The sequence below is a fragment of the Salvelinus alpinus genome, chromosome 7 (genome assembly GCF_045679555.1).
Source record: "Salvelinus alpinus chromosome 7, SLU_Salpinus.1, whole genome shotgun sequence".
Lineage (NCBI taxonomy): Eukaryota > Metazoa > Chordata > Actinopteri > Salmoniformes > Salmonidae > Salvelinus > Salvelinus alpinus.
The window spans coordinates 78,832,123-78,858,125 of record NC_092092.1 but is presented as its reverse complement, the minus strand read 5'-3'; the positions used below and the strand labels follow the sequence as shown (position 1 = coordinate 78,858,125).

At 38.1% G+C, this 26,003-nt stretch overlaps 1 pseudogene; it reads right to left on the bottom strand.

Annotated features, from left to right (window-relative positions):
* LOC139581942 (phospholipid-transporting ATPase VB-like) overlaps positions 1-25,244 on the bottom strand; it is a 152,872-nt pseudogene extending 127,628 nt beyond the window's left edge.
* Positions 25,245-26,003: the final 759 nt, after the last annotated feature.

Genomic DNA, 26,003 nt, shown 5'->3' with positions numbered 1-26,003 from the left:
GTAGTATGATGTTGATGTGATGTTGATGTGATGTAGTGTGATGTTGATGTGATGTTGATGTGATGTTGATGTGATGTAGTGTGATGTAGTGTGATGTTGATGTGATGTTGATGTGATGTAGTGTGATGTTGATGTGATGTTGATGTGATGTAATGTGATGTTGATGTGATGTAGTGTGATGTTGATGTGATGTAGTGTGATGTTGATGTGATGTAGTGTGATGTTGATGTGATGTAGTGTGATGTTGATGTGATGTAGTGTGATGTTGATTTGCTGTGATGTTGATGTGATGTTGATGTAGTGTGATGTTGATGTGATGTAGTGTGATGTTGATGTGATGTTGATGTGATGATGATGTGATGTTGATGTGATGTAGTGTGATGTAGTATGATGTTGATGTGATGTTGATGTGATGTAGTGTGATGTTGATGTGATGTAGTGTGATGTTGATGTGATGTTGATGTGATGTTGATGTGATGTTGATGTTGATGTGATGTTGATGTGATGTTGATGTAGTGTGATGTTGATGTGATGTAGTGTGATGTTGATGTGATGTAATGTGATGTTGATGTTGATGTGATGTAGTGTGATGTTGATGTGATGTTGATGTGATATAGTGTGATGTTGATGTGATGTAGTGTGATGTTGATGTGATGTAATGTGATGTTGATGTGATGTTGATGTAGTGTGATGTTGATGTGATGTAATGCTGATTTGATGTTGATGTGATGTTGATGTGATGTAATGTTAATGTGATGTTGATGTGATGTTGATATGATGTTGATGTGATGTAATGTTGATTTGATGTTGATGTGATGTTGATGTGATGTAATGTGATGTTGATGTTGATGTGATGTGATGTTGATGTGATGTAATGTGATGTTGATGTTGATGTTGATGTGATGTAATGTGATGTTGATGTGATGTTGATGTGATGTAATGTGATGTTGATGTTGATGTGATGTAATGTGATGTTGATGTGTTGTTGATGTGATGTAATGTTGATGTGATGTTGATGTGATGTTGATGTGATGTATTGTGATGTTGATGTGATGTAATGTGATGTTGATGTGATGTAGTGTGATGTTGATGTGATGTAGTGTGATGTTGATGTGATGTAGTGTGATGTTGATGTGATGTAGTGTGATGTTGATGTGATGTAATGTGATGTTGATGTGATGTAATGTGATGTTGATGTGATGTAGTGTGATGTTGATGTGATGTAATGTGATGTTGATGTGATGTAGTGTGATGTTGATGTGATGTAGTGTGATGTTAATGTGATGTAATGTGATGTTGATGTGATGTAGTGTGATGTTGATGTGATGTAATGTCATGTTGATGTTGATGTGATGGTGATGTAGTGTGATGTTGATATGATGTTGATGTGATGTAGTGTGATGTTGATGTGATGTAGTGTGATGTTAATGTGATGTAATGTGATGTTGATGTGATGTTGATGTGATGTTGATGTAGTGTGATGTTGATGTGATGTAGTGTGATGTTGATGTGATGTAATGTGATGTTGATGTGATGTTGATGTAGTGTGATGTTGATGTGATGTAATGTTGATGTGATGTTGATGTGATGTTGATGTGATGTTGATGTGATGTAGTGTGATGTTGATGTGATGTAATGTGATGTTGATGTGATGTAGTGTGATGTTGATGTGATGTTGATGTGATGTAGTGTGATGTTGATGTGATGTAGTGTGATGTTGATGTTGATGTGATGTTGATGTGATGTAGTGTGATGTTGATGTGATGTTGATGTGATGTAATGTGATGTGGATGTGATGTTGATGTGATGTTAATGTTGATGTGATATAGTGTGATGTAGTATGATGTTGATGTGATGTTGATGTGATGTAGTGTGATGTTAATGTGATGTTAATGTGATGTTGATGTTGATGTGATGTAGTGTGATGTAGTGTGATGTTGATGTGATGTTGATGTGATGTAGTGTGATGTTGATGTGATGTGATGTTGATGTGATGTAATGTGATGTTGATGTGATGTAGTGTGATGTTGATGTGATGTAGTGTGATGTTGATGTGATGTAGTGTGATGTTGATGTGATGTAGTGTGATGTTGATGTGATGTAGTGTGATGTTGATGTGATGTAGTGTGATGTGATGTTGATGTGATGTTGATGTAGTGTGATGTTGATGTGATGTAGTGTGATGTTGATGTGATGTTGATGTGATGATGATGTGATGTTGATGTGATGTAGTGTGATGTAGTATGATGTTGATGTGATGTTGATGTGATGTAGTGTGATGTTGATGTGATGTAGTGTGATGTTGATGTGATGTAGTGTGATGTTGATGTGATGTTGATGTGATGTTGATGTTGATGTGATGTTGATGTGATGTTGATGTAGTGTGATGTTGATGTGATGTAGTGTGATGTTGATGTGATGTAATGTGATGTTGATGTTGATGTGATGTAGGTTGATGTTGATGTGATGTAATGTGATGTTGATGTGATGTTGATGTAGTGTGATGTTGATGTGATGTAATGTTGATGTGATGTTGATGTGATGTTGATGTGATGTTGATGTGATGTAGTGTGATGTTGATGTGATGTAATGTGATGTTGATGTGATGTAGTGTGATGTTGATGTGATGTTGATGTGATGTAGTGTGATGTTGATGTGATGTTGATGTGATGTAGTGTGATGTTGATGTTGATGTGATGTTGATGTGATGTAGTGTGATGTTGATGTGATGTTGATGTGATGTAATGTTATGTGGATGTGATGTTGATGTGATGTTGATGTTGATGTGATGTAGTGTGATGTAGTATGATGTTGATGTGATGTTGATGTGATGTAGTGTGATGTTGATGTGATGTTGATGTGATGTTGATGTTGATGTGATGTAGTGTGATGTAGTGTGATGTTGATGTGATGTAGTGTGATGTTGATGTGATGTTGATGTGATGTTGATGTGATGTAATATGATGTTGATGTGATGTAGTGTGATGTTGATGTGATGTAGTGTGATGTTGATATGATGTAGTGTGATGTTGATGTGATGTAGTGTGATGTTGATGTGATGTAGTGTGATGTTGATGTGATGTAGTGTGATGTTGATTTGATGTGATGTTGATGTGATGTTGATGTAGTTTGATGTTGATGTGATGTAGTGTGATGTTGATGTGATGTTGATGTGATGTTGATGTGATGTTGATGTGATGTAGTGTGATGTTGATGTGATGTAGTGTGATGTTGATGTGATGTAGTGTGATGTTGATGTGATGTTGATGTGATGTTGATGTAGTGTGATGTTATGTAGTGTGATGTTGATGTGATGTAATGTGATGTTGATGTTGATGTGATGTTGATGTGATGTTGATGTGATATAGTGTGATGTTGATGTGATGTAGTGTGATGTTGATGTGATGTAGTGTGATGTTGATGTGATGTAGTGTGATGTTGATGTGATGTAATGTAATGTTGATGTGATGTAGTGTGATGTTAATGTGATGTAATGTGATGTTGATGTGATGTTGATGTGATGTTGATGTAGTGTGATGTTGATGTGATGTAGTGTGATGTTGATGTGATGTAATGTGATGTTGATGTGATGTTGATGTAGTGTGATGTTGATGTGATGTAGTGTGATGTTGATGTGATGTAATGTGATGTTGATGTGATGTAGTGTGATGTTAATGTGATGTAATGTGATGTTGATGTGATGTTGATGTGATGTTGATGTAGTGTGATGTTGATGTTGATGTGATGTAGTGTGATGTTGATGTGATGTTGATGTGATGTAGTGTGATGTTGATGTGATGTAGTGTGATGTTGATGTGATGTAGTGTGATGTTGATGTGATGTAGTGTGATGTTGATGTGATGTAGTGTGATGTTGATGTGATGTAGTGTGATGTTGATGTGATGTAATGTGATGTTGATGTGATGTAGTGTGATGTTAATGTGATGTAATGTGATGTTGATGTGATGTTGATGTGATGTTGATGTAGTGTGATGTTGATGTGATGTAGTGTGATGTTGATGTGATGTAATGTGATGTTGATGTGATGTTGATGTAGTGTGATGTTGATGTGATGTAGTGTGATGTTGATGTGATGTAATGTTGATGTGATGTTGATGTGATGTTGATGTGATGTAGTGTGATGTTGATGTGATGTAGTGTGATGTTGATGTGATGTAGTGTGATGTTGATGTGATGTAGTGTGATGTTGATGTGATGTAGTGTGATGTTGATGTGATGTAGTGTGATGTTGATGTGATGTAATGTGATGTTGATGTGATGTAGTGTGATGTTAATGTGATGTAATGTGATGTTGATGTGATGTTGATGTGATGTTGATGTAGTGTGATGTTGATGTGATGTAATGTGATGTTGATGTGATGTAATGTGATGTTGATGTGATGTTGATGTAGTGTGATGTTGATGTGATGTAGTGTGATGTTGATGTGATGTAATGTGATGTTGATGTGATGTAGTGTGATGTTAATGTGATGTAATGTGATGTTGATGTGATGTGATGTTGATGTAGTGTGATGTTGATGTGATGTAGTGTGATGTTGATGTGATGTAATGTGATGTTGATGTGATGTTGATGTAGTGTGATGTTGATGTGATGTAGTGTGATGTTGATGTGATGTAATGTTGATGTGATGTTGATGTGATGTTGATGTGATGTAGTGTGATGTTGATGTGATGTAGTGTGATGTTGATGTGATGTAGTGTGATGTTGATGTGATGTAGTGTGATGTTGATGTGATGTAGTGTGATGTTGATGTGATGTAGTGTGATGTTGATGTGATGTAATGTGATGTTGATGTGATGTAGTGTGATGTTAATGTGATGTAATGTGATGTTGATGTGATGTTGATGTGATGTTGATGTAGTGTGATGTTGATGTGATGTAATGTGATGTTGATGTGATGTAATGTGATGTTGATGTGATGTTGATGTAGTGTGATGTTGATGTGATGTAGTGTGATGTTGATGTGATGTAATGTGATGTTGATGTGATGTAGTGTGATGTTAATGTGATGTAATGTGATGTTGATGTGATGTTGATGTGATGTTGATGTAGTGTGATGTTGATGTTGATGTGATGTAGTGTGATGTTGATGTGATGTTGATGTGATGTAGTGTGATGTTGATGTGATGTAGTGTGATGTTGATGTGATGTAGTGTGATGTTGATGTGATGTAGTGTGATGTTGATGTGATGTAATGTGATGTTGATGTGATGTAGTGTGATGTTAATGTGATGTAATGTGATGTTGATGTGATGTTGATGTAGTGTGATGTTGATGTGATGTAGTGTGATGTTGATGTGATGTAATGTGATGTTGATGTGATGTTGATGTAGTGTGATGTTGATGTGATGTAATGTTGATGTGATGTTGATGTGATGTTGATGTGATGTAGTGTGATGTTGATGTGATGTAGTGTGATGTTGATGTGATGTTGATGTGATGTTGATGTGATGTTGATGTGATGTTGATGTGATGTAGTGTGATGTTGATGTGATGTAGTGTGATGTTGATGTGATGTAGTGTGATGTTGATGTTGATGTTGATGTGATGTTGATGTGATGTTGTGTGATGCTGATGTGATGTTGATGTGATGTAATGTGATGTTGATGTGATGTTGATGTTGATGTGATGTAGTGTGATGTAGTATGATGTTGATGTGATGTTGATGTGATGTAGTGTGATGTAGTGTGATGTTGATGTGATGTTGATGTGATGTAGTGTGATGTTGATGTGATGTTGATGTGATGTTGATGTGATGTAATGTGATGTTGATGTGATGTAGTGTGATGTTGATGTGATGTTGATGTGATGTAGTGTGATGTTGATGTGATGTAGTGTGATGTTGATGTGATGTAGTGTGATGTTGATGTGATGTTGATGTGATGTTGATGTAGTGTGATGTTGATTTGATGTAGTGTGATGTTGATGTGATGTAATGTGATGTTGATGTGATGTTGATGTTGATGTGATGGTGATGTGATGTTGATGTGATGTAGTGTGATGTAGTATGATGTTGATGTGATGTTGATGTGATGTAGTGTGATGTTGATGTGATGTAGTGTGATGTTGATGTGATGTAGTGTGATGTTGATGTGATGTAGTGTGATGTTGATGTGATGTAATGTGATGTTGATGTGATGTAGTGTGATGTTGATGTGATGTAATGTGATGTTGATGTGATGTTGATGTGATGTTGATGTAGTGTGATGTTGATGTGATGTAATGTGATGTTGATGTGATGTAATGTGATGTTGATGTGATGTTGATGTAGTGTGATGTTGATGTGATGTAGTGTGATGTTGATGTGATGTAATGTGATGTTGATGTGATGTAGTGTGATGTTAATGTGATGTAATGTGATGTTGATGTGATGTTGATGTGATGTTGATGTAGTGTGATGTTGATGTTGATGTGATGTAGTGTGATGTTGATGTGATGTTGATGTGATGTAGTGTGATGTTGATGTGATGTAGTGTGATGTTGATGTGATGTAGTGTGATGTTGATGTGATGTAGTGTGATGTTGATGTGATGTAGTGTGATGTTGATGTGATGTAGTGTGATGTTGATGTGATGTAATGTGATGTTGATGTGATGTAGTGTGATGTTAATGTGATGTAATGTGATGTTGATGTGATGTTGATGTAGTGTGATGTTGATGTGATGTAGTGTGATGTTGATGTGATGTAATGTGATGTTGATGTGATGTTGATGTAGTGTGATGTTGATGTGATGTAATGTTGATGTGATGTTGATGTGATGTTGATGTGATGTAGTGTGATGTTGATGTGATGTAGTGTGATGTTGATGTGATGTTGATGTGATGTTGATGTGATGTTGATGTGATGTTGATGTGATGTAGTGTGATGTTGATGTGATGTAGTGTGATGTTGATGTGATGTAGTGTGATGTTGATGTTGATGTTGATGTGATGTTGATGTGATGTTGTGTGATGCTGATGTGATGTTGATGTGATGTAATGTGATGTTGATGTGATGTTGATGTTGATGTGATGTAGTGTGATGTAGTATGATGTTGATGTGATGTTGATGTGACGTAGTGTGATGTTGATGTGATGTTGATGTGATGTTGATGTGATGTTGATGTGATGTAGTGTGATGTAGTGTGATGTTGATGTGATGTTGATGTGATGTAGTGTGATGTTGATGTGATGTTGATGTGATGTTGATGTGATGTAATGTGATGTTGATGTGATGTAGTGTGATGTTGATGTGATGTTGATGTGATGTAGTGTGATGTTGATGTGATGTAGTGTGATGTTGATGTGATGTAGTGTGATGTTGATGTGATGTTGATGTGATGTTGATGTAGTGTGATGTTGATTTGATGTAGTGTGATGTTGATGTGATGTAATGTGATGTTGATGTGATGTTGATGTTGATGTGATGGTGATGTGATGTTGATGTAGTGTAGTGTGATGTAGTATGATGTTGATGTGATGTTGATGTGATGTAGTGTGATGTTGATGTGATGTAGTGTGATGTTGATGTGATGTAGTGTGATGTTGATGTGATGTAGTGTGATGTTGATGTGATGTAATGTGATGTTGATGTGATGTAGTGTGATGTAGTGTGATGTTGATGTGATGTAGTGTGATGTTGATGTGATGTAATGTGATGTTGATGTGATGTTGATGTAGTGTGATGTTGATGTGATGTAATGTTGATGTGATGTTGATGTGATGTTGATGTGATGTAGTGTGATGTTGATGTGATGTAGTGTGATGTTGATGTGATGTTGATGTGATGTTGATGTGATGTTGATGTGATGTTGATGTGATGTAGTGTGATGTTGATGTGATGTAGTGTGATGTTGATGTGATGTAGTGTGATGTTGATGTTGATGTTGATGTGATGTTGATGTGATGTTGTGTGATGCTGATGTGATGTTGATGTGATGTAATGTGATGTTGATGTGATGTTGATGTTGATGTGATGTAGTGTGATGTAGTATGATGTTGATGTGATGTTGATGTGATGTAGTGTGATGTAGTGTGATGTTGATGTGATGTTGATGTGATGTAGTGTGATGTTGATGTGATGTTGATGTGATGTTGATGTGATGTAATGTGATGTTGATGTGATGTAGTGTGATGTTGATGTGATGTTGATGTGATGTAGTGTGATGTTGATGTGATGTAGTGTGATGTTGATGTGATGTAGTGTGATGTTGATGTGATGTTGATGTGATGTTGATGTAGTGTGATGTTGATTTGATGTAGTGTGATGTTGATGTGATGTAATGTGATGTTGATGTGATGTTGATGTTGATGTGATGGTGATGTGATGTTGATGTGATGTAGTGTGATGTAGTATGATGTTGATGTGATGTTGATGTGATGTAGTGTGATGTTGATGTGATGTAGTGTGATGTTGATGTGATGTAGTGTGATGTTGATGTGATGTAGTGTGATGTTGATGTGATGTAATGTGATGTTGATGTGATGTAGTGTGATGTTGATGTGATGTAATGTGATGTTGATGTGATGTTGATGTGATGTTGATGTAGTGTGATGTTGATGTGATGTAATGTGATGTTGATGTGATGTAATGTGATGTTGATGTGATGTTGATGTAGTGTGATGTTGATGTGATGTAGTGTGATGTTGATGTGATGTAATGTGATGTTGATGTGATGTAGTGTGATGTTAATGTGATGTAATGTGATGTTGATGTGATGTTGATGTGATGTTGATGTAGTGTGATGTTGATGTTGATGTGATGTAGTGTGATGTTGATGTGATGTTGATGTGATGTAGTGTGATGTTGATGTGATGTAGTGTGATGTTGATGTGATGTAGTGTGATGTTGATGTGATGTAGTGTGATGTTGATGTGATGTAGTGTGATGTTGATGTGATGTAGTGTGATGTTGATGTGATGTAATGTGATGTTGATGTGATGTAGTGTGATGTTAATGTGATGTAATGTGATGTTGATGTGATGTTGATGTAGTGTGATGTTGATGTGATGTAGTGTGATGTTGATGTGATGTAATGTGATGTTGATGTGATGTTGATGTAGTGTGATGTTGATGTGATGTAATGTTGATGTGATGTTGATGTGATGTTGATGTGATGTAGTGTGATGTTGATGTGATGTTGATGTGATGTTGATGTGATGTAGTGTGATGTTGATGTGATGTAGTGTGATGTTGATGTGATGTAGTGTGATGTTGATGTTGATGTTGATGTGATGTTGATGTGATGTTGTGTGATGCTGATGTGATGTTGATGTGATGTAATGTGATGTTGATGTGATGTTGATGTTGATGTGATGTAGTGTGATGTAGTATGATGTTGATGTGATGTTGATGTGACGTAGTGTGATGTTGATGTGATGTTGATGTGATGTTGATGTGATGTTGATGTGATGTAGTGTGATGTAGTGTGATGTTGATGTGATGTTGATGTGATGTAGTGTGATGTTGATGTGATGTTGATGTGATGTTGATGTGATGTAATGTGATGTTGATGTGATGTAGTGTGATGTTGATGTGATGTTGATGTGATGTAGTGTGATGTTGATGTGATGTAGTGTGATGTTGATGTGATGTAGTGTGATGTTGATGTGATGTTGATGTGATGTTGATGTAGTGTGATGTTGATTTGATGTAGTGTGATGTTGATGTGATGTAATGTGATGTTGATGTGATGTTGATGTTGATGTGATGGTGATGTGATGTTGATGTGATGTAGTGTGATGTAGTATGATGTTGATGTGATGTTGATGTGATGTAGTGTGATGTTGATGTGATGTAGTGTGATGTTGATGTGATGTAGTGTGATGTTGATGTGATGTAGTGTGATGTTGATGTGATGTAATGTGATGTTGATGTGATGTAGTGTGATGTAGTGTGATGTTGATGTGATGTAGTGTGATGTTGATGTGATGTAATGTGATGTTGATGTGATGTTGATGTAGTGTGATGTTGATGTGATGTAATGTTGATGTGATGTTGATGTGATGTTGATGTGATGTAGTGTGATGTTGATGTGATGTAGTGTGATGTTGATGTGATGTTGATGTGATGTTGATGTGATGTTGATGTGATGTTGATGTGATGTAGTGTGATGTTGATGTGATGTAGTGTGATGTTGATGTGATGTAGTGTGATGTTGATGTTGATGTTGATGTGATGTTGATGTGATGTTGTGTGATGCTGATGTGATGTTGATGTGATGTAATGTGATGTTGATGTGATGTTGATGTTGATGTGATGTAGTGTGATGTAGTATGATGTTGATGTGATGTTGATGTGATGTAGTGTGATGTTGATGTGATGTAGTGTGATGTTGATGTGATGTAGTGTGATGTTGATGTGATGTAGTGTGATGTTGATGTGATGTAGTGTGATGTTGATGTGATGTAGTGTGATGTTGATGTGATGTAATGTGATGTTGATGTGATGTAGTGTGATGTTAATGTGATGTAATGTGATGTTGATGTGATGTTGATGTGATGTTGATGTAGTGTGATGTTGATGTGATGTAATGTGATGTTGATGTGATGTAATGTGATGTTGATGTGATGTTGATGTAGTGTGATGTTGATGTGATGTAGTGTGATGTTGATGTGATGTAATGTGATGTTGATGTGATGTAGTGTGATGTTAATGTGATGTAATGTGATGTTGATGTGATGTTGATGTGATGTTGATGTAGTGTGATGTTGATGTTGATGTGATGTAGTGTGATGTTGATGTGATGTTGATGTGATGTAGTGTGATGTTGATGTGATGTAGTGTGATGTTGATGTGATGTAGTGTGATGTTGATGTGATGTAGTGTGATGTTGATGTGATGTAATGTGATGTTGATGTGATGTAGTGTGATGTTAATGTGATGTAATGTGATGTTGATGTGATGTTGATGTAGTGTGATGTTGATGTGATGTAGTGTGATGTTGATGTGATGTAATGTGATGTTGATGTGATGTTGATGTAGTGTGATGTTGATGTGATGTAATGTTGATGTGATGTTGATGTGATGTTGATGTGATGTAGTGTGATGTTGATGTGATGTAGTGTGATGTTGATGTGATGTTGATGTGATGTTGATGTGATGTTGATGTGATGTTGATGTGATGTAGTGTGATGTTGATGTGATGTAGTGTGATGTTGATGTGATGTAGTGTGATGTTGATGTTGATGTTGATGTGATGTTGATGTGATGTTGTGTGATGCTGATGTGATGTTGATGTGATGTAATGTGATGTTGATGTGATGTTGATGTTGATGTGATGTAGTGTGATGTAGTATGATGTTGATGTGATGTTGATGTGATGTAGTGTGATGTAGTGTGATGTTGATGTGATGTTGATGTGATGTAGTGTGATGTTGATGTGATGTTGATGTGATGTTGATGTGATGTAATGTGATGTTGATGTGATGTAGTGTGATGTTGATGTGATGTTGATGTGATGTAGTGTGATGTTGATGTGATGTAGTGTGATGTTGATGTGATGTAGTGTGATGTTGATGTGATGTTGATGTGATGTTGATGTAGTGTGATGTTGATTTGATGTAGTGTGATGTTGATGTGATGTAATGTGATGTTGATGTGATGTTGATGTTGATGTGATGGTGATGTGATGTTGATGTGATGTAGTGTGATGTAGTATGATGTTGATGTGATGTTGATGTGATGTAGTGTGATGTTGATGTGATGTAGTGTGATGTTGATGTGATGTAGTGTGATGTTGATGTGATGTAGTGTGATGTTGATGTGATGTAATGTGATGTTGATGTGATGTAGTGTGATGTTGATGTGATGTAATGTGATGTTGATGTGATGTTGATGTGATGTTGATGTAGTGTGATGTTGATGTGATGTAATGTGATGTTGATGTGATGTAATGTGATGTTGATGTGATGTTGATGTAGTGTGATGTTGATGTGATGTAGTGTGATGTTGATGTGATGTAATGTGATGTTGATGTGATGTAGTGTGATGTTAATGTGATGTAATGTGATGTTGATGTGATGTTGATGTGATGTTGATGTAGTGTGATGTTGATGTTGATGTGATGTAGTGTGATGTTGATGTGATGTTGATGTGATGTAGTGTGATGTTGATGTGATGTAGTGTGATGTTGATGTGATGTAGTGTGATGTTGATGTGATGTAGTGTGATGTTGATGTGATGTAGTGTGATGTTGATGTGATGTAGTGTGATGTTGATGTGATGTAATGTGATGTTGATGTGATGTAGTGTGATGTTAATGTGATGTAATGTGATGTTGATGTGATGTTGATGTAGTGTGATGTTGATGTGATGTAGTGTGATGTTGATGTGATGTAATGTGATGTTGATGTGATGTTGATGTAGTGTGATGTTGATGTGATGTAATGTTGATGTGATGTTGATGTGATGTTGATGTGATGTAGTGTGATGTTGATGTGATGTAGTGTGATGTTGATGTGATGTTGATGTGATGTTGATGTGATGTTGATGTGATGTTGATGTGATGTAGTGTGATGTTGATGTGATGTAGTGTGATGTTGATGTGATGTAGTGTGATGTTGATGTTGATGTTGATGTGATGTTGATGTGATGTTGTGTGATGCTGATGTGATGTTGATGTGATGTAATGTGATGTTGATGTGATGTTGATGTTGATGTGATGTAGTGTGATGTAGTATGATGTTGATGTGATGTTGATGTGACGTAGTGTGATGTTGATGTGATGTTGATGTGATGTTGATGTGATGTTGATGTGATGTAGTGTGATGTAGTGTGATGTTGATGTGATGTTGATGTGATGTAGTGTGATGTTGATGTGATGTTGATGTGATGTTGATGTGATGTAATGTGATGTTGATGTGATGTAGTGTGATGTTGATGTGATGTTGATGTGATGTAGTGTGATGTTGATGTGATGTAGTGTGATGTTGATGTGATGTAGTGTGATGTTGATGTGATGTTGATGTGATGTTGATGTAGTGTGATGTTGATTTGATGTAGTGTGATGTTGATGTGATGTAATGTGATGTTGATGTGATGTTGATGTTGATGTGATGGTGATGTGATGTTGATGTGATGTAGTGTGATGTAGTATGATGTTGATGTGATGTTGATGTGATGTAGTGTGATGTTGATGTGATGTAGTGTGATGTTGATGTGATGTAGTGTGATGTTGATGTGATGTAGTGTGATGTTGATGTGATGTAATGTGATGTTGATGTGATGTAGTGTGATGTAGTGTGATGTTGATGTGATGTAGTGTGATGTTGATGTGATGTAATGTGATGTTGATGTGATGTTGATGTAGTGTGATGTTGATGTGATGTAATGTTGATGTGATGTTGATGTGATGTTGATGTGATGTAGTGTGATGTTGATGTGATGTAGTGTGATGTTGATGTGATGTTGATGTGATGTTGATGTGATGTTGATGTGATGTTGATGTGATGTAGTGTGATGTTGATGTGATGTAGTGTGATGTTGATGTGATGTAGTGTGATGTTGATGTTGATGTTGATGTGATGTTGATGTGATGTTGTGTGATGCTGATGTGATGTTGATGTGATGTAATGTGATGTTGATGTGATGTTGATGTTGATGTGATGTAGTGTGATGTAGTATGATGTTGATGTGATGTTGATGTGATGTAGTGTGATGTAGTGTGATGTTGATGTGATGTTGATGTGATGTAGTGTGATGTTGATGTGATGTTGATGTGATGTTGATGTGATGTAATGTGATGTTGATGTGATGTAGTGTGATGTTGATGTGATGTTGATGTGATGTAGTGTGATGTTGATGTGATGTAGTGTGATGTTGATGTGATGTTGATGTGATGTTGATGTAGTGTGATGTTGATTTGATGTAGTGTGATGTTGATGTGATGTAATGTGATGTTGATGTGATGTTGATGTTGATGTGATGGTGATGTGATGTTGATGTGATGTAGTGTGATGTAGTATGATGTTGATGTGATGTTGATGTGATGTAGTGTGATGTTGATGTGATGTAGTGTGATGTTGATGTGATGTAGTGTGATGTTGATGTGATGTAGTGTGATGTTGATGTGATGTAATGTGATGTTGATGTGATGTAGTGTGATGTTGATGTGATGTAATGTGATGTTGATGTGATGTTGATGTGATGTTGATGTAGTGTGATGTTGATGTGATGTAATGTGATGTTGATGTGATGTAATGTGATGTTGATGTGATGTTGATGTAGTGTGATGTTGATGTGATGTAGTGTGATGTTGATGTGATGTAATGTGATGTTGATGTGATGTAGTGTGATGTTAATGTGATGTAATGTGATGTTGATGTGATGTTGATGTGATGTTGATGTAGTGTGATGTTGATGTTGATGTGATGTAGTGTGATGTTGATGTGATGTTGATGTGATGTAGTGTGATGTTGATGTGATGTAGTGTGATGTTGATGTGATGTAGTGTGATGTTGATGTGATGTAGTGTGATGTTGATGTGATGTAGTGTGATGTTGATGTGATGTAGTGTGATGTTGATGTGATGTAATGTGATGTTGATGTGATGTAGTGTGATGTTAATGTGATGTAATGTGATGTTGATGTGATGTTGATGTAGTGTGATGTTGATGTGATGTAGTGTGATGTTGATGTGATGTAATGTGATGTTGATGTGATGTTGATGTAGTGTGATGTTGATGTGATGTAATGTTGATGTGATGTTGATGTGATGTTGATGTGATGTAGTGTGATGTTGATGTGATGTAGTGTGATGTTGATGTGATGTTGATGTGATGTTGATGTGATGTTGATGTGATGTTGATGTGATGTAGTGTGATGTTGATGTGATGTAGTGTGATGTTGATGTGATGTAGTGTGATGTTGATGTTGATGTTGATGTGATGTTGATGTGATGTTGTGTGATGCTGATGTGATGTTGATGTGATGTAATGTGATGTTGATGTGATGTTGATGTTGATGTGATGTAGTGTGATGTAGTATGATGTTGATGTGATGTTGATGTGACGTAGTGTGATGTTGATGTGATGTTGATGTGATGTTGATGTGATGTAATGTGATGTTGATGTGATGTAGTGTGATGTTGATGTGATGTTGATGTGATGTAGTGTGATGTTGATGTGATGTAGTGTGATGTTGATGTGATGTAATGTGATGTTGATGTGATGTAGTGTGATGTTGATGTGATGTTGATGTGATGTAGTGTGATGTTGATGTGATGTAGTGTGATGTTGATGTGATGTAGTGTGATGTTGATGTGATGTTGATGTGATGTTGATGTAGTGTGATGTTGATTTGATGTAGTGTGATGTTGATGTGATGTAATGTGATGTTGATGTGATGTTGATGTTGATGTGATGGTGATGTGATGTTGATGTGATGTAGTGTGATGTAGTATGATGTTGATGTGATGTTGATGTGATGTAGTGTGATGTTGATGTGATGTAGTGTGATGTTGATGTGATGTAGTGTGATGTTGATGTGATGTAGTGTGATGTTGATGTGATGTAATGTGATGTTGATGTGATGTAGTGTGATGTAGTGTGATGTTGATGTGATGTAGTGTGATGTTGATGTGATGTAATGTGATGTTGATGTGATGTTGATGTAGTGTGATGTTGATGTGATGTAATGTTGATGTGATGTTGATGTGATGTTGATGTGATGTAGTGTGATGTTGATGTGATGTAGTGTGATGTTGATGTGATGTTGATGTGATGTTGATGTGATGTTGATGTGATGTTGATGTGATGTAGTGTGATGTTGATGTGATGTAGTGTGATGTTGATGTGATGTAGTGTGATGTTGATGTTGATGTTGATGTGATGTTGATGTGATGTTGTGTGATGCTGATGTGATGTTGATGTGATGTAATGTGATGTTGATGTGATGTTGATGTTGATGTGATGTAGTGTGATGTAGTATGATGTTGATGTGATGTTGATGTGATGTAGTGTGATGTAGTGTGATGTTGATGTGATGTTGATGTGATGTAGTGTGATGTTGATGTGATGTTGATGTGATGTTGATGTGATGTAATGTGATGTTGATGTGATGTAGTGTGATGTTGATGTGATGTTGATGTGATGTAGTGTGATGTTGATGTGATGTAGTGTGATGTTGATGTGATGTAGTGTGATGTTGATGTGATGTTGATGTGATGTTGATGTAGTGTGATGTTGATTTGATGTAGTGTGATGTTGATGTGATGTAATGTGATGTTGATGTGATGTTGATGTTGATGTGATGGTGATGTGATGTTGATGTGATGTAGTGTGATGTAGTATGATGTTGATGTGATGTTGATGTGATGTAGTGTGATGTTGATGTGATGTAGTGTGATGTTGATGTGATGTAGTGTGATGTTGATGTGATGTAGTGTGATGTTGATGTGATGTAATGTGATGTTGATGTGATGTAGTGTGATGTTGATGTGATGTAATGTGATGTTGATGTGATGTTGATGTGATGTTGATGTAGTGTGATGTTGATGTGATGTAATGTGATGTTGATGTGATGTAATGTGATGTTGATGTGATGTTGATGTAGTGTGATGTTGATGTGATGTAGTGTGATGTTGATGTGATGTAATGTGATGTTGATGTGATGTAGTGTGATGTTAATGTGATGTAATGTGATGTTGATGTGATGTTGATGTGATGTTGATGTAGTGTGATGTTGATGTTGATGTGATGTAGTGTGATGTTGATGTGATGTTGATGTGATGTAGTGTGATGTTGATGTGATGTAGTGTGATGTTGATGTGATGTAGTGTGATGTTGATGTGATGTAGTGTGATGTTGATGTGATGTAGTGTGATGTTGATGTGATGTAGTGTGATGTTGATGTGATGTAATGTGATGTTGATGTGATGTAGTGTGATGTTAATGTGATGTAATGTGATGTTGATGTGATGTTGATGTAGTGTGATGTTGATGTGATGTAATGTTGATGTGATGTTGATGTGATGTTGATGTGATGTAGTGTGATGTTGATGTGATGTAGTGTGATGTTGATGTGATGTTGATGTGATGTTGATGTGATGTTGATGTGATGTTGATGTGATGTAGTGTGATGTTGATGTGATGTAGTGTGATGTTGATGTGATGTAGTGTGATGTTGATGTTGATGTTGATGTGATGTTGATGTGATGTTGTGTGATGCTGATGTGATGTTGATGTGATGTAATGTGATGTTGATGTGATGTTGATGTTGATGTGATGTAGTGTGATGTAGTATGATGTTGATGTGATGTTGATGTGACGTAGTGTGATGTTGATGTGATGTTGATGTGATGTTGATGTGATGTAGTGTGATGTAGTGTGATGTTGATGTGATGTTGATGTGATGTAGTGTGATGTTGATGTGATGTTGATGTGATGTTGATGTGATGTAATGTGATGTTGATGTGATGTAGTGTGATGTTGATGTGATGTTGATGTGATGTAGTGTGATGTTGATGTGATGTAGTGTGATGTTGATGTGATGTAGTGTGATGTTGATGTGATGTTGATGTGATGTTGATGTAGTGTGATGTTGATTTGATGTAGTGTGATGTTGATGTGATGTAATGTGATGTTGATGTGATGTTGATGTTGATGTGATGGTGATGTGATGTTGATGTGATGTAGTGTGATGTAGTATGATGTTGATGTGATGTTGATGTGATGTAGTGTGATGTTGATGTGATGTTGATGTGATGTAGTGTGATGTTGATGTGATGTAGTGTGATGTTGATGTGATGTAATGTGATGTTGATGTGATGTAGTGTGATGTTGATGTGATGTAGTGTGATGTTGATGTGATGTAGTGTGATGTTGATGTGATGTTGATGTGATGTTGATGTGATGTTGATGTGATGTTGATGTAGTGTGATGTTGATGTGATGTAGTGTGATGGTGATGTGATGTGATGTAGTGTGATGTTGATGTGATGTTGATGTGATGTTGATGTGATGTTGATGTGATGTGATGTGATGTTGATGTGATATCAGTAGCCTATGGCGTCATGTTGCTCAGCATGACCATATGTGCAACCTCAGATACGGCAAAGGGACACACCCACCCACGCACCCACTGACCACAGAGTCATAAAAACATTATATGCTGTGTTTTAGGTCATGTTATTTTAAGCATTTTACCATTCAAAACTTTCTTGCTTGAGCGGTATGGATACATTGGGTACTCAGCCTAACAAATACATTGTTTCTATTGTTGTTGTTGTTATTGTTATCATAAAGCTATAAACTCACCAGTGGACTGCTGAATGCTACTTCCCCCTGGGCACTTCCTTCCTTGTTCCTGTGAGGTCGCTGGGCGCCATGGCAACATTGTATTACTTCTGGGTCATGGTCATGGTTGTCTTCCAGGGTCCATCCTGTCCTCAAGGGGAGTGGTCTCTGGTGGAAGAGGACCTCTTCCTCTGTGTCATCAGCCTCCCCAAGGACAGCCAGACGGACGTCTGCAGAGGAGAGCCAAAACATATTTACTGTATTCACTCAGTTAGTATAAGCTGGGCCCATGTCTGTTTGTACTGTAGAGCCAACTCCTGTTGATGTTTAATGATCATAGGAGTTGGCTAGACAGCATAAACAGATCCTGGAGCAGATTACAGTCAGTAGACTACAGAACCAGATGAAACTAGAAAGGGTCATTTTTCCTCATTACTGGTTCTAGAACCCCTAATTAAAACTGCATCAGCATTTCAGGGGCCTAGCTCAAGGCCAGAGCCCCACAACATTCTGTTTAGTCTTCAAAAACATTTGAATGTTCTGAGAGATATAAGGAAACATTGGGTTGATAACAAGAGAGAGGTAGATTCCCATAGCAGTTCCTGCTAAACTGTAGTCCAGATTGAAACCAGGGTTAAAGTTGGTAAGCCAGCGGGGGTTTGTGGAACTTGTGATGAGGATGCGTAAAGGCAGACTCCTTCATTTGTTTATACCATCAAAGACTGGACCACCAACAAACCTCAATGCTGAAGCAAGTCACATTAAAATACCTAAAAAAAACAACTAAGTAGACAACTAGTGGAAGAGCTCAAATTACATCCTATGACCTTGACGATCACAATCAACCAATGTCTTTATAGTCCCAACTGGGTAGATAGGTCCTCGGATGCTATTTGAACAGCAGGGCATGTTCAACTGGTTTCAGTTCCCATTGTTTCTTTACAGTTTCCATTGTTTCTTTACAGTTCCCATTGTTTCTTTACAGTTCCCATTGTTTCTTTACAGTTCCCATTGTTTCTTTACAGTTCCCATTGTTTCTTTACAGTTCCCATTGTTTCTTTACAGTTCCCATTGTTTCTTTACAGTTCCCATTGTTTCTTTACAGTTCCCATTGTTTCTTTACAGTTCCCATTGTTTGTTTACAGTTCCCATTGTTTCTTTACGGTTCCCATTGTTTCTTTACAGTTCACATTGTTTCTTTACAGTTCCAATTGTTTCTTTACGCTTCCAGTTGTTTGTTTACACTTCCCCAGTGGTGTAATGTACCTAAGTAAAAAATACTTTAAAGTACTACTTAAGTTGTTTTTGGGGGTATCTGTACTTAACTTTAGTATTTATATTTTTGACAACTTATACTTTTACTCCACTACATTCCTAAAAAAAATAATGTACTTTCTACTCCATACATTTTCCCTGACACCCAAAAGTTCTCGTTACAGTTTGAATGCTTAGCAGGACAGGAAAAGGGTCTAATTACCGCACTTATCAAGAGAACAAATCTGGTCATCTCTACTGCCTCTGATCTGACGTACTCACTAAACACAAATGCTTCATTTGTAAATGATGTCTGAGTATTGGAGTGTGATCCTGGCTGTCCGTAAATAAAAAAGTTTAAAAAATTGTGCCGTCTGGTTTGCTTAATATAAGGAATTTATACTCATTCATACATTTACCTTTGATCCTTAAGTACATTTTAAAACCAAATACTTTTACTCAAGTCATTTTCTATTAAGTCATTTTCTATTAAGGTATCTTTACTTTTACTCAAGTATGAGAATGTAATACTTTTTACACCACTGCAGTTCCCATTGTTTGAAGGAAGGAAGGAAGGAAGGAAGGAAGGAAGGAAGGAAGGAAGGAAGGAAGGAAGGAAGGAAGGAAGGAAGGAAGGAAGGAAGGAAGGAAGGAAGGAAGAAAAAGGGTTGATGGTTGTCCAACAGTCACAGTCAGAGTGCACACTAAAACTCACAGACACACAAATGCTTTATGGCTGTTCACCGATCATGATGTTTCTCCCAACACAAACACATACACACACACTCTCTCTACCTGCAGTAGTATGATCATAGTGAAGAACATGTAGAAGCTAGACAGAGGGGGCGGGTCCAGATGACCATGGCTGTCTGGTATCAGGAAGAGAGGCATGCTGGGAAACGACTCCAGCCAGATGTAATGACCTGTTTGGGGAAGGAGAGGGGAAAAGGAGGGAGGGAGAAGGGGAAGAAGGGGTGAGAGAACGGAGTGAAAGGAAGTAGAAGAGGAAGGACAAGGAATGGAGTAAAAGGAGGTGAGAAAGGACAAGAGGAGAGGAGAGGAGGGTAAGAACAGGAGGAGAAGAGGGTGAGTATAGGAGGAAAGGAGGGTAAGAACAGGAGGAGAGGAGGGTAAGAACAGGAGGAGAGGAGAGGAGGGTAAGAACAGGAGAGGAGAGGAGGGTAAGAACAGGAGGAGAGGAGAGGAGGGTAAGAACAGGAAGAGAGGAGAGGAGGGTAAGAACAGGAGGAGAGGAGGATAAAAACAGGAGGAGAGGAGGGTAAGAACAGGAGGAGAGGAGGGTAAGAACAGTAGGTGAGGAGAGGAGGGTAAGAACAGGAGAGGAGAGGAGGGTAAGAACAGGAGGAGAGGAGAGGAGGGTAAGAACAGGAAGAGAGGAGAGGAGGGTAAGAACAGGAGGAGAGGAGGATAAAAACAGGAGGAGAGGAGGGTAAGAACAGGAGGAGAGGAGGGTAATAACAGGAAGAGAGGAGAGGAGGGTAAGAACAGGAGGAGAGGAGGGTAAGAACAGGAGGAGAGGAGGGTAAGAACAGGAGGAGAGGAGGGTAAGAACAGTAGGAGAGGAGGGTAAGGAGGAGAGGAAAGGATTGTAAAAACAGGATGAGAGGAGAGGAGGGTATGAACAGGAGGAGAGGAGGGTAATAACAGGATGAGAGGAGAGGAGGGTAAGAACAGGAGGAGAAGAGGGTTTGAACAGGATGAGAGGAGGGTAAGGAGGAGAGGATTGGGTTGTAAAAACAGGATGAGAGGAGAGGAGGGTATGAAAGAAAAAGGAGGGTAAGGACAGCTGGATTAATCACACTCCCCCGACTCAGAACAGGGGCTGTTTCTGTCATTTTCCTCCCTCCTTTCCCCTCTTCTTCTGTTCACTCTATATACTGATGGCCGGCCAATGACTGATGTTTAAATGTCTTCCTATAAAGGTCCATGGATTACACCATTAATCTTGGGAGCTGGACCTGATCAATGTTTACATTACTTTTTAGACTCTTAGAAAAAAAATGCAATCTTGAACCTTGCCATAGGAGAACCCTTTTGAAGAACCTTTTGGTTCCAGGTAGAAGAACCCTTTCGAGTTCCATGTAAAACCCTTCACGCAAAGAGGTTCTACATGGACACCAAATTAGTTCTAACTGGAACCAAAAAGGGTTCTACCAGGAACCAAAAAGGGTTCGCCGGTGGGGACAGCGTGTATAAAGGTCAATGGATTAGAATGTTAACCTTACGACCTGGTCCTGATCAATGTTTAAATGTCTTCCTATAAAGGTGGATGAGAACATTAACTGTGGCTAGTGAATGTGTTGTTCTGACCATGCCCTCCTTCCTTGCTCCTTGCCTGCCTTGCCTCTTCCACCCATCCGTGTGTTAATATGGACAGAAAAGAGCAGAAGCTTTTTGAGCTGTCCTATCAGGCCCAGTGTCTAGTTAACTAGTTATTAACCCTGGGATCTGAGTGTGTCCCAAATGGCACCCTATTCCCTACTTAGTCCACTAATTTTAGCCAGGGCCTATGGGGCTCTGGTCAAAAGTAGTGCACTATGTAGGGAATAAGGTACCATTTGGGACTTAACTTCTTTATACAGTGCATTGCTAGAAGATGCAGTTGTCTTGGCTATATCAGTACGTAGACCTATATGTTGATAGGGAAGGTGTATTAGTACAATATGATGTAGTAAGTGTATGGTAATTAATGTAGGGTAGGTTAACTTGACCTAGTTCTCCTATACGGCTTGGTATGGTTTACAAATACATTATCATCAGGTCTTTATGTAGGTGTGTATCCTTCAAATATTGTGTTACCGTGACTGTATGGTACTGGATTTGGGGTGAACTGTAGGTTCGACTTACCAAGCGCTCCTATAAGGCATGAAGAGTACAATGACACAGAAGAGCACGTCCATGTTCATCTTGCGTTCCAGTCTGCTGCGGTTGTATCTGGGTCTGTAGTTATGGAGCATATGGACTTGGTCTCACGGCCTGAAACAAGAGATGAGCAAAATGTTGTAGCAGTGCCAACTTGGCCAGCGGCGAGCCGCTAGTGAGCCGCTACGTGGTCGTAAGCAGGTAAGTGTTCACTCAGTTGTCTTTTCTGGTGTTCCAATTTAAAGACTCAAATGTTCCATTTGCTGGAAATTAAAGAACTTCATAAATGTAATAACTTAACCAGGAACGTAAAGATGTAACAGTAGAGCTCAGAGGTCAGAGGTCATATTCACCTGTGTACACCATGAACCCAGCTGCATGGTCTGTGTTTCTGACGGTACACCCTCTCAGCAGCAGACTGTCAATCCCAAAGCCCAACTTCCTGTTATCAGCCGTCTCTCTGCAGAGAGACCCAGAGTAGGGACCATTCTTTTACACTCACGTCTCATTAGGTATTCATTACCCCCTATATATTCTCCATGGGTGAGTCCAAAATGGCAACCAAAAGTAGTGCGTCCAAATGTAGGACACTGTAGTGTGTCCAAAAGTAGTGGACTACATAGGGAATAGGATGCAATTTTAGACGCACCCTATAATGAATTCTCTCCCTTTATGGCCTAACTGGACTGGAGAGTGGACATAGGAGCTGCTATAAAAGCTATGGGGCTCTAAGAACGTCGATGAGAAGCTGCTAGAGCCGTAAAGTAATGATTATTTTTAGAGCATCAGGAGAGATACAGTAAAGGGAAGTTCATCCATTTAGCTTGGCTTCATTCATACACAACATGACTGGTTTGGTTGGACTCTTTGGAAACAGTATAATTGTGTTGTTGATGTTGTTGTTGATGTTGTTGCTGTTGTTGTTGTTACTGATACTCACATGTAACCTTTGAAATGATTGAGGTTGTCGTTGGGTTTTTCAACGACTACTGTGCTGTTGAAGTGTTGAGGCTTAAAGGGAAAACCCTGAAAAGAAAAATACACACATTCAAACTGTTTAGGAAGAAGGCAGGAAGGACAGTTTCCCAGAGCTGGAATGTTGGTTGTCAAAACGGTGAGGCCTTTCATAATAAAACAGTGAGGCCTTTCATAATAAAACAGTGAGGCCTTTCATAATAAAACAGTGAGGCCATTCATAACGAAACGGTGAGGCCTTTCATAACGAAACGGTGAGGCCTTTCATAATGAAACAGAGAGGCCTTTCATAATAAAACAGTGAGGCCTTTCATAATAAAACGATGAGGCCTTTCATAATAAAACAGTGAGGCCTTTCATAATAAAACAGTGAGGCCTTTCATAATGAAACAGTGAGGCCTTTCATAACGAAACGGTGAGGCCTTTCATAATAAAACAGTGAGGCCTTTCATAATAAAACGGTGAGGCCTTTCATAATAAAACAGTGAGGCCTTTCATAATAAAACGGTGAGGCCTTTCATAATAAAACAGTGAGGCCTTTCATAATAAAACAGTGAGGCCTTTTATAATAAAACGGTGAGGCCTTTCATAATAAAACAGTGAGGCCTTTCATAATAAAACGGTGAGGCCTTTCATAATGAAACGGTGAGGCCTTTCATCATGAAACGGTGAGGCCTTTCATAATAAAACAGTGAGGCCTTTCATAATAAAACAGTGAGGCCTTTCATAATGAAACAGTGAGGCCTTTCATAATGAAACAGTGAGGCCTTTCATAATGAAACGGTGAGGCCTTTCATAATGAAACAGTGAGGCCTTTCATAATAAAACGGTGAGGCCTTTCATAATAAAACGGTGAGGCCTTTCATAATGAAACGGTGAGGCCTTTCATAATAAAACAGTGAGGCCTTTCATAATAAAACAGTGAGGCCTTTCATAATGAAACAGTGAGGCCTTTCATAATGAAACAGTGAGGCCTTTCATAATGAAACGGTGAGGCCTTTCATAATGAAACAGTGAGGCCTTTCATAATAAAACGGTGAGGCCTTTCATAATAAAACGGTGAGGCCTTTCATAATGAAACGGTGAGGCCTTTCATAATAAAACAGTGAGACCTTTCATAACGAAACGGTGAGAACTTACATTTTCAAAACAGGGACTTTACTGTCATTAATCGTCACCTGTGTGTAGAGTCCTGGGACGACCTGTCTCTGTTTGAGGTTGGTCTCTCCATCCAGGGTGGCGGTCTCAACGTGACACACCCCGTTAGGGTCGGAGGTCTGGAGAAGCAACAGGTCAGCTGGGAGGATCTCGTTAGACACCACCTTCACGAAGTCTCCACCCTCACGTCCTTCCAACGACGCTCCACAACGTCCCCCTCCTTCCTGAGAACCAGGGGTGGTAGCGTTAATTAACTGTTATCATGTACTTTCAATAGGGTTTCAATGTAAATTAACTGTTTATTACATTTGTTTAATGGCAGAGACTGTATGGTTATTTAACAAGATAACTCATACAATTATTCCTGGAGCCTATTTAACCTTTGTGTGTCTGAGAAAGTGAAATAATCAAATCAAATGTTCTGATATGATTACGGGGCAAAGGAGCATCTCTCTCAAGAAGAGAGGTAAAATTGTGGCTAATAGAGAACAGTGCATCTCTCTTTCTCTCTCTCTCTCTGTCTCTCTCTATTTTTCTCTCTCTCTCTGTCTCTCTCTATTTTTCTCTTTATCTCTCTCTGTCTCTCTGTCTCTCTCTGTGTCTCTCTGTGTCTCTCTGTGGCTTTCTGTCTCTCACTTTCTCTCTCACTTTCTCTCTCACTTTCTCTCTCACTTTCTCTCTCTGCCCTGAAGTGCTCTCTGGTAGTGCGGTTTCCCGGTGAGCCACAAGCACAAACACATTGATCGAGGATGTTATGTGCTGAGTAACCAACGTCTATGACACAGACCAGCAGGTATGCTGCCCTGCATGTATGACAGGGTGGGTTTACACACACACACACACACACACACACACACACACACACACACACACACACACACACACACACACACACACACACACACACACACACACACACACACACACACACACACACACACACACACACACACACACACACACACACACACACACACACACACACACACAGGGAGGGGACAACAGTAGACTTATTTTTAGACCTGTGTTATTGTATCTAGAGTCCAGACTTCTGCTATTCCTCTATTATTATACAGTCTGGTTATTATATTAATATCTCTCCTATTATACAGTCTAGTTATTATATTAATATCTCTCCTATTATACAGTCTGGTTATTATATTAATATATTAATACCTCTCCTATTATACAGTCTGGTTATTATATTAATATCTCTCCTACTATACAGTCTGGTTATTATATTAATATCTTTCCTATTATACAGTCTGGTTATTATATTATTATATTAATATCTCTCCTAATATACAGTCTGGTTATTATATTAATATCTCTCCTACTATACAGTCTGGTTATTATATTAATATCTCTCCTATTATACAGTCTGGTTATTATATTAATATATTAATATCTCTCCTATTATACAGTCTGGTTATTATATTAATATCTCTCCTACTATACAGTCTGGTTATTATATTAATATCTCTCCTTTTATACAGTCT